Genomic DNA, 8293 nt, shown 5'->3' on the forward strand with positions numbered 1-8293 from the left:
TCGAATAAGTAACATCCACGTGCACGTGGATAAATAAATACATATTTCAGGTAAGTTATGGTACAAAAAGCTTTAAAGTTTCAATGAAAAGCAAAGCAAACCAATTTTTTATGGCCGTTTTGGATATACGTTGTGTCTTCTGCCTCAATAAGGGTTTCATAAAATGTTTAAATTGTTACATCCAGCTTTAATTAATCCTCTTAATGTGCATCTGTAATTTGCGTAATACCGCAAAAGTGAGCCCGAAATCTGCTACAATTTTTATTATGAATCACGTTTAAATCAATATCCAACTAACTGGTTCTAACTGATTGAATAAGAAAGTAATATTTATTAATATAAAGCTGTAAAAATGCAATATCTAAAAACATGAGAAAAAAGTAATAAACGGAATAATATGTTTGTTTATTAAATAACTATATTATTACAAAAATATATATAACTATTATTATAAATATATATATATATATATATATATATATAACTACTGTTACAAAAGATAATAATAATAATGATTAATAACTAATAATATGTATAAGATAAAAATATAGCTAAAAATTTTTTTTATGTGATAATCCTCAAAACATGTTCCAATGCATAAAGGAACCTCACAATATCCACACATATAGCAGGTTTCTTTTCTTTTGCCGTGTTTCTGGCATACTTTACATCGTTTCTGTGGAAACTTTTTCTTTCCCGAATTGACAATTCTTACTTGCCGTGTACTTTCATATCTCCTGAAAGTCTAGTGTTTGGATCTTCCCGACAAACTCTTTTTGGCGGACCTTCAGAAATTTCCGATTCAAGGGAAACGTTTTTTTTATTTTAATCCAATCTTCTGCAACTTGCAACAAAAAGAAGCTGAATTTTATTTCTTTGTTCGGATTCAATTTTTTGTAAATTACAAATGAATTAAACAATGCACAATTTAACAAGAACATAAAAGCTTTTTTCGTCCATTTGACACTTTTTCTTATAATTGGATTGTAAGAAAGATATTGATCTGCCAAGTCAACACCATTCATATACTTATTATAATATATGATCGTTTCTGGTTTTTTAATTATTTCTCCCGTTTTTCTATCAATTTTATTCGTTTCCACAAGTCGAGCCTGATGTATCGTTGAGATCATTCTGACAACCTTTTATCTTTCCATACATGAATTAAAATTTCGTTTTTTCTGCGAAAAACATGTTCTCCTCTTTTTAATTTGATTATTTTAATATCATTAGGCAACCCACGATTCTCCCTTATAGTACACATACCCTAATTTTTTTCTCCAGTAAATTTGCCGCCAGTTCCACACTGTTATAGTAATTGTCCATGTAAACGTGGTGCCAAATATTCGCATAGTTCTCTAAAACATCTTCTACAAGATTTTGTAATTTCTGTCCATTTCCGTTATAAAATTTGAAATTTGTGATATAAGCACTTTCAGATTCACACAACATCCTGACAAGCATCCCGTACTTCGATTTTTTGCCGGGGTTGTATACCCGGAAACTCAAACGACCTCTATGGGGTATCATTGCCTCATCCAATGAAAGATTTTGCTTTGGTTATAAATAGTATTAAATTTATTTAATAAATATTCTGTTATAGGTTTAATTTTGACTAGTCTATCTGTATTTCTAATATTATATCATTATTACAAAAATGTAATGATTGTAAAATTTGCCTAAATATTTCGAGGCATAACTTTCCCGAAAATTGGTGTCTCGATAAGTGAACCCGTTGACCAATAATCGTTCAAGTTGCTCTTATTCACCTGTCCCATTAAAATATTTAATGCAAGAAATTTCTTTATTTCGTCTATTGTGGTATCTTCCCATTATTGTTTTTCTTTTTTGTAGATTTATATTTATTCACATTTTGCAAGTGGTACCTGTTCGTTTCCTTTACAAGTAATTCAAAAAAATCGTCGCCAATAAACAAATCTACCGTATCTCCTATAATTTCCGAATCCTTCGGAAAAACTTTTATACCATCATTACCTAAAAAACTCATTTATGTCCATATCAATATCACTTTCGGTCCACGGTGTAAATGTAACATTGTTAAATCGTCATCGGAACCGCTCTCCTCCGAATCACTTTCAATAGGTAGAACTTTTCCACTAATAATAATGTATGACTCATCACTTTCACTTTATTGTTTTCATCCCCAGATAATATATCTGCATATACCTCACTATTATCATTGCAAATATTATTATATTCAACACCCTGTTGTTCCATTATAAATCAAGTTAAATAGTCAATATTTCACTATATAATTAATTAAAAACTTCAAAATCCATGACCACACAAGCACTGTTACTAAGTAAAAGAACGTACTACTACGTCGGCTACAGCATTCGGAATACGAGTGACGTATTACTACGTCGGCGGCTATTGGATAGCGGACAAACAATGACGTAGTACTACTAACTAAAAAATTTATAACTATACTGAATTACTATACAATACCACACAGTATACACAAATGTTCAGTGATATGCACGGATTTTTGCTTAAGAAATTAATACAAAAACATGAAAATGCAACAAAAACTTATGTCTAACATTTAATAGTTATTACTCTGGGTGAAAATTAGCACTTTCACTCGCGACACTTATTCTTGTCCTCGACGTGGATTCTTGGTAGAGAATTATCCTTTCCAACTTGTGTAGAGGCTTGTGTGTTTTATTTGTGAATTATATATACATAATATATATCACAAAATTTTACGTATAATTATGTAGCACGACACAGAAGCAGGTGACTTGGTCAAACCCCGGTGGAGGCGTAGAGAATCTCTTTGAGCACCGGAGAGATGACTACGGGCCGCCTAAAGTCACGGAGACCGTAAAAGCTATTTTCGATGACTTTGAATTCGACCCCATCGTTGCCAGTCACTTCGCTTCATTTGTTTTCATTTACTAGATTTGGGTCGCAAAAACTTCTTATAACATCATTGAAGTAACATTCGCCATTTTACATCTTTATCAGAATATACAGATCAGCTTGATGTATTGAATTATTATTCTGGTTGATAAGCAGATCATGAGGTTAGGAATACTATATAATTCCAGTTTCTTGCATGAATTTTTCCAACAATTTTTTATAAATGAATAACTCGTTATCATCCTTCAAACCCATTTCTAGTGTATTCCATTTCTTCACCGTCTTCAATGGCAAGATCAAGTCAATCCCCTTATGCAAACATTTTAAGTAAAGATACTAATCCAAATTAAGACATTTATTAATTGATTTCTTAATAATAAAATATATATTAACAAGTTGAGTTGTGATCCACTATCGTGGATATCCATATTCCCTTTTTGTTGACATGGACCACTTTGGAATCACTTGTTCTAGAACGAGATGAATATAATAATATGAAGCAGCTCTGCTTACATTGTTGTAAAATTACAATTATTTTTGCATTTGATAAGTGATAATTCTGAATTTAGTTCATGTTCATACCATGAATTATATTCTACTTACCTCTATATAATATAATTTAATTTAATGTTTTGATTGCCCTCAACTCTAACTATCGATTTGTTGGGGAGAAATTACTTTATGAAAACGTGTAATTTATTGGAATCTTTCTTGTAAGTTAAGCAGCTTTTCCGAAATTGACTAAATATAGTCCTTTAAAGGATTTATGCAAGAAGTAATAACAGTGAATTGTTTATCTGTATCCATTAAAACTAAGAGCCAACGGTTATAATTATTATGTGGCACTAGGTATTTTAAACCTGATGATAATTTTATAACAAAGTTATCATTATTATAATTTATAATATGATCATATTCATGAACACTTAAAATTTTGAATTTGTTGCTATCATATTCAATTTATGCTAAGTAAGAGTCAATGATTATGTCATCTAACGACTCATTTCCATATAAAGTAAAAAAAATTATTCAATTTAATGGCATATTTACCAAAAAATCCTATAGTATACAATATATCCATATTATACATGAAGGGTTTTATATAGAAATGAAAATCTATAGCTACGTTATTGTTAGGATACAAACCTATTTTTAGATCTGTACTAGAATCAGCAGAGTTATTTGAGTCTAGTTTTTTATGCAAAGGAAAAGCATTTTTCCTACATCGGTAAAAATTGACCGGATTATTAGATTTTTTGTTAACTGTTTCCTTTGCATCTCTAATATCTACTGTCGTGGTGTTATGGTCCTCATTTAATTTTTTAGTTACTTTATTTACTGTGTTGCTTTTCTTCATTTTTAACTTCCCAAAGGAGAAGTTTATGTTTTCATCAAAAAATCCGATTTGCTAATTTTATGTTTTCTCGACGTTTCAAGCCATTCTGAATCGAATGAGAACAAATTTGGAAAAAGTATGTGTGTGTGTGTGTGTGTGTGAACAGATTTTTTGCCGTAAATCGACGTTTTCTCCAAAAACGGCTGGACCGATTTCAAAAATTTAAAAGCCATTCGATGTATCTCGATGAGGACTATCGTTTCTGTTTCTTTGTGCGGCGATCGGTCGGGCCGTTTCTTTGTAAAGTGCAGAAAAGTGAAAAATTTTTCGTCCACGTTTTAGCCCGCAATTCTGAATCGATTCTGAAAATTCAAAAACCGTTCGAAAGATATTGATTGGGAATCGTGCTGATTAGTTTTTGGTAAAGATCGGCCGGGCCGTTTTCTTGTAATAAAGCTTTAAAAAAAAATTTCGACGATTTTTATGATTTTTTTTTTGACGGTAGATACCATAGTTTTCTAGGTCATACTAAAATATTACGGCCCTACGACAACTCGTTTAGCTTTAAAAATTCGTCAAAGTTTGCAAAAATTGGTATCGTTTTATTGACATTTGTCAAAATGAAATCTTTGATCGACGTTTTCTCAAAAATGCCTTAACCGATTTCAGAAATTTAAAAGCCATTTGATGTATTAAGGTGAGGACTATCGTTTGTCAGTTTTGTGCGACGATCTGCCAAGCCGTTTGTTAATAATTTGAAAAAAAGTGTTAAACTTTTCGTCCACATTTAAGCTCATCCTACCGAACCGATTTTAAAAAATCAAAAACTGTTCGGAAGATATTAGTTGGGAATGATACTGATAAGTTTTAGGTGAAAATCTACCGAGCCGTTTTCTTGTAATTAACTATTAAAAAAAAAAATTGCCGATTTTTATGGATTTTTTTTAGTGATATATACCATGGTCTTATAGTAGAACTCACTGAAATATTACGGCCTTACAACAAATAGTTTGATTTTAAAAATTCATCAAAGTTTGAGAAAATGAGTAGTTCTTTTGAGATTTGTTAAAATTAAAATTAGACTATTTACTTGGTATAATGATAGAGTACTTGGTTTTGAACATAATAAACCATTAAAGTCCTGAAAACTGGTTCAATTATATAAAATTTGCTTTTAGAATACTACTAGAAACTTACTATTGCTTATGTATATTCAATTTGTAACGTTACTTTCTTTTTTTAAATTGTAGAACCACTGACGATGACGTAGAATTTTACGTCGAAACGTATGGAAAAATAAAGATGTTTTAAAAAAATCTTTACCTTACTTATTTTTTACTTGATGTTACGCCCTTCAAAAAATCAATCATATATATATATATATATATATATATATATATATATATATATATATATGTTTCCAAGTGTTTCCAAATTGATAAAAAACAATTTTCTGAAAGTTTTAGCTCTTAATATTAACGTTTAGACAGAGCGCAATTCAATCAAAGTTTGTATGGAAAGAGCATGGAAAAATTTTTGAAAATTTAAAAAAAATGTTTTAGGTATAACTTAGCGACAAATGAATGAGTTTTATTCATTCATTTGTTCGCTAAATTCCATCTAAAACACATTTTTAAATTTTTTTTAAATTTTTCCATGCTATTTCCATACAAAACTTTGATTGAATTTTATCTATTTGGAACCATTTGAGCCCCTGGGAGCAAGGAAATTCGAAAATGACCATTTTAAGGACCACCCTAATATATATATATATATATATATATATATATATATATCATTTTAGTCATTTCAATGTATAATGAAATTTGATATTGCTAAGTTTATCTAAGAGTTTTAAGTCTTCTAAATTAATAAAAATTAGACTATTAGTTTACATTATTAACAATTGTTTGAGTAAATAATGTATTATAATTTACATTATGTTAAACCACATTATACAACTTTATATCACATTTACCATGCTTCGGAATGCTGTTTGGCAGTGTAATGGCTTTGGTTACCATTAAAAATGTAGACTTGAAATTACGTGCACCTATTATTTAAATATATAGGAGAGAACTAATCCTGTAATGGTACTTTGATGTATTCAAAAAGTTATCAAGGGATTCCTTATTTAGCATTAGCAGTTGTGGAAGGTGGAGCTGTCTTCTTTATGATTTCTGAAATCATAGTGTTGGGAAACGATGAATTAGACATAACTACAACACTTCTACCTGCACGGCCCACTAGCATATCACATACTTGCTTCCATTCATTGGTTTGAGGATTGTATTCCTCGGCTGCAGTTAGGTATTTAGATCCATCAAAACCACCAACTGCCAATAATCTATCCCCTAACACACAGACGCCAATTGCATCACGGCAGCAAGTCAAAGAAGCCATAGGAGTCCAGATGTTTGAGACTGGATCATATCTCTACTAGGTCATATCTACTTGCACTGGGATTAGATGCTGGCGCATCATGACCTCCAAGTGCATAGAGGAAGCCATTAACAGCTCCCACTGCAACTCCACCTCTTCTGATGCTCATAGAAGCACACATTTTCCACTTATTAGTATGTGGATCATAGCACTCTACTGTACTTAAACAACCACCGCCATCACGACCGCCAACAGCGTATAATTTTCCATTCAACACAGCTACACCAGGAGAATTTCTCTGACATATCATGTGTACAACGTAGGACCATGTGGGAGCAATTGGATCCCAACGTTCCACAGTGTTCAAGTATGACCAACCATCATGACCCCCACTTGCGTATAAAGGTCCTTCTAAGATTGCAACACCTAGTCCGTGTCTATGTGTGCTCATCGGAGGTAGCATGCTCCAAGTCTTGCTAACTAAATCTAAACATTCCACTGTATTCAGTGTTTTTAATCCATCTCTACCTCCAACAACCATGAGTTTATCTTTAATGATCACAGATCCGAACTGCAATTTTCGACCACTCATAAGACCAAAGGAAGACCATTTGTCACTCCACGGACAATATAATTCCATGGGAGTAGCTTCTCTGGTGGCATCAACACCACCTAATACGATTACTTTACCAAGAGTAGCTTTTTTGGCCCTTGACCAATTGTTAGCAAGATAAGGTCGCCTCTCGGGCAATAAATGCCATTTCAGTGCATTCACTACAAGTCTCTGACACTCCAATATGTTACCACACAAAACATCTACTTGATCAACTAAGAATGTTGGTGAAAGCAATGAAAGATGAATAAACTCTAACAAGCGTGGAAGATGTTTTTCTCTATTGGCTTTATCTTCATTCACCCATTCCATGAGTGCTAGAAAAACTTCCTGTTCTGAATTAACATTTAGATCATCACTTCTGAGCAATGCTGATAACTGAGTATCTGATAACCGCAAAAACTCTTCATCTCTCCATACTTGCATGAAGTTTTCATGAACGTAACTTATAGACTTCTTAAGCAGGGTTGGGCAAGATTGTTGTTCCGCAAACAAAGCAATTCCTAAGCAATTAGAAGGGTGCAATTGTTTTGCAAGAAATGTGCAGCATGCTTCAATGACATCATTAAGTTGCAACAAACATGCTGTTGCAAGTAACGTCTCCACGTTATCTTCTCGTAGCTCGATAGAACCCGTGTAACAATACTGCACGAGATTTTGTAGGGCATCCCCATCGACAGAGCATAGCTGAATTTCATTCTGATTTGCTTCCTTAAGGTTACCTGTAAACATGACAGAGAAGTACTCACTGCATGCTGAGAGAACAAGCCGATGGGCGGACACTTTTGTCCCATCATTGCCAGCAACTAATGTGATATCACACAGTTGTCCATTATTTAAGTATGCTTGCATTTTGATAAGACTGTTCTCAGCATGGTTATAGCACTTATAACTTTGCTCTTGGCTCGATGTGGACGACAGGCTCAATTGGCTGATGTCTCTGCTTATTTTTTCTTCCTCCTGCTTATCTGCGGCTGCTTTCGTCATATTTGAAATGATTTAAACTGTTAGTGAGAAAATATCATATATTTTATATAATACTGTATATTATATATTGCCAAATCTTTTGCCAGATA

General features: G+C 32.4%; 2 pseudogenes; both read right to left on the minus strand.

Annotated features, from left to right (window-relative positions):
- Positions 1-1266: 1266 nt before the first annotated feature.
- On the minus strand, positions 1267-2238 carry LOC113380901 (annotated as a pseudogene).
- Positions 2239-6352: 4114 nt separating this feature from the next.
- Positions 6353-8084, minus strand: LOC113380895 (annotated as a pseudogene).
- Positions 8085-8293: the final 209 nt, after the last annotated feature.

The sequence above is a fragment of the Ctenocephalides felis genome, unplaced genomic scaffold (assembly GCF_003426905.1).
Source record: "Ctenocephalides felis isolate EL2017-DRISC unplaced genomic scaffold, ASM342690v1 CF-g0.4_SCAFFOLD_02454, whole genome shotgun sequence".
NCBI lineage: Eukaryota > Metazoa > Arthropoda > Insecta > Siphonaptera > Pulicidae > Ctenocephalides > Ctenocephalides felis.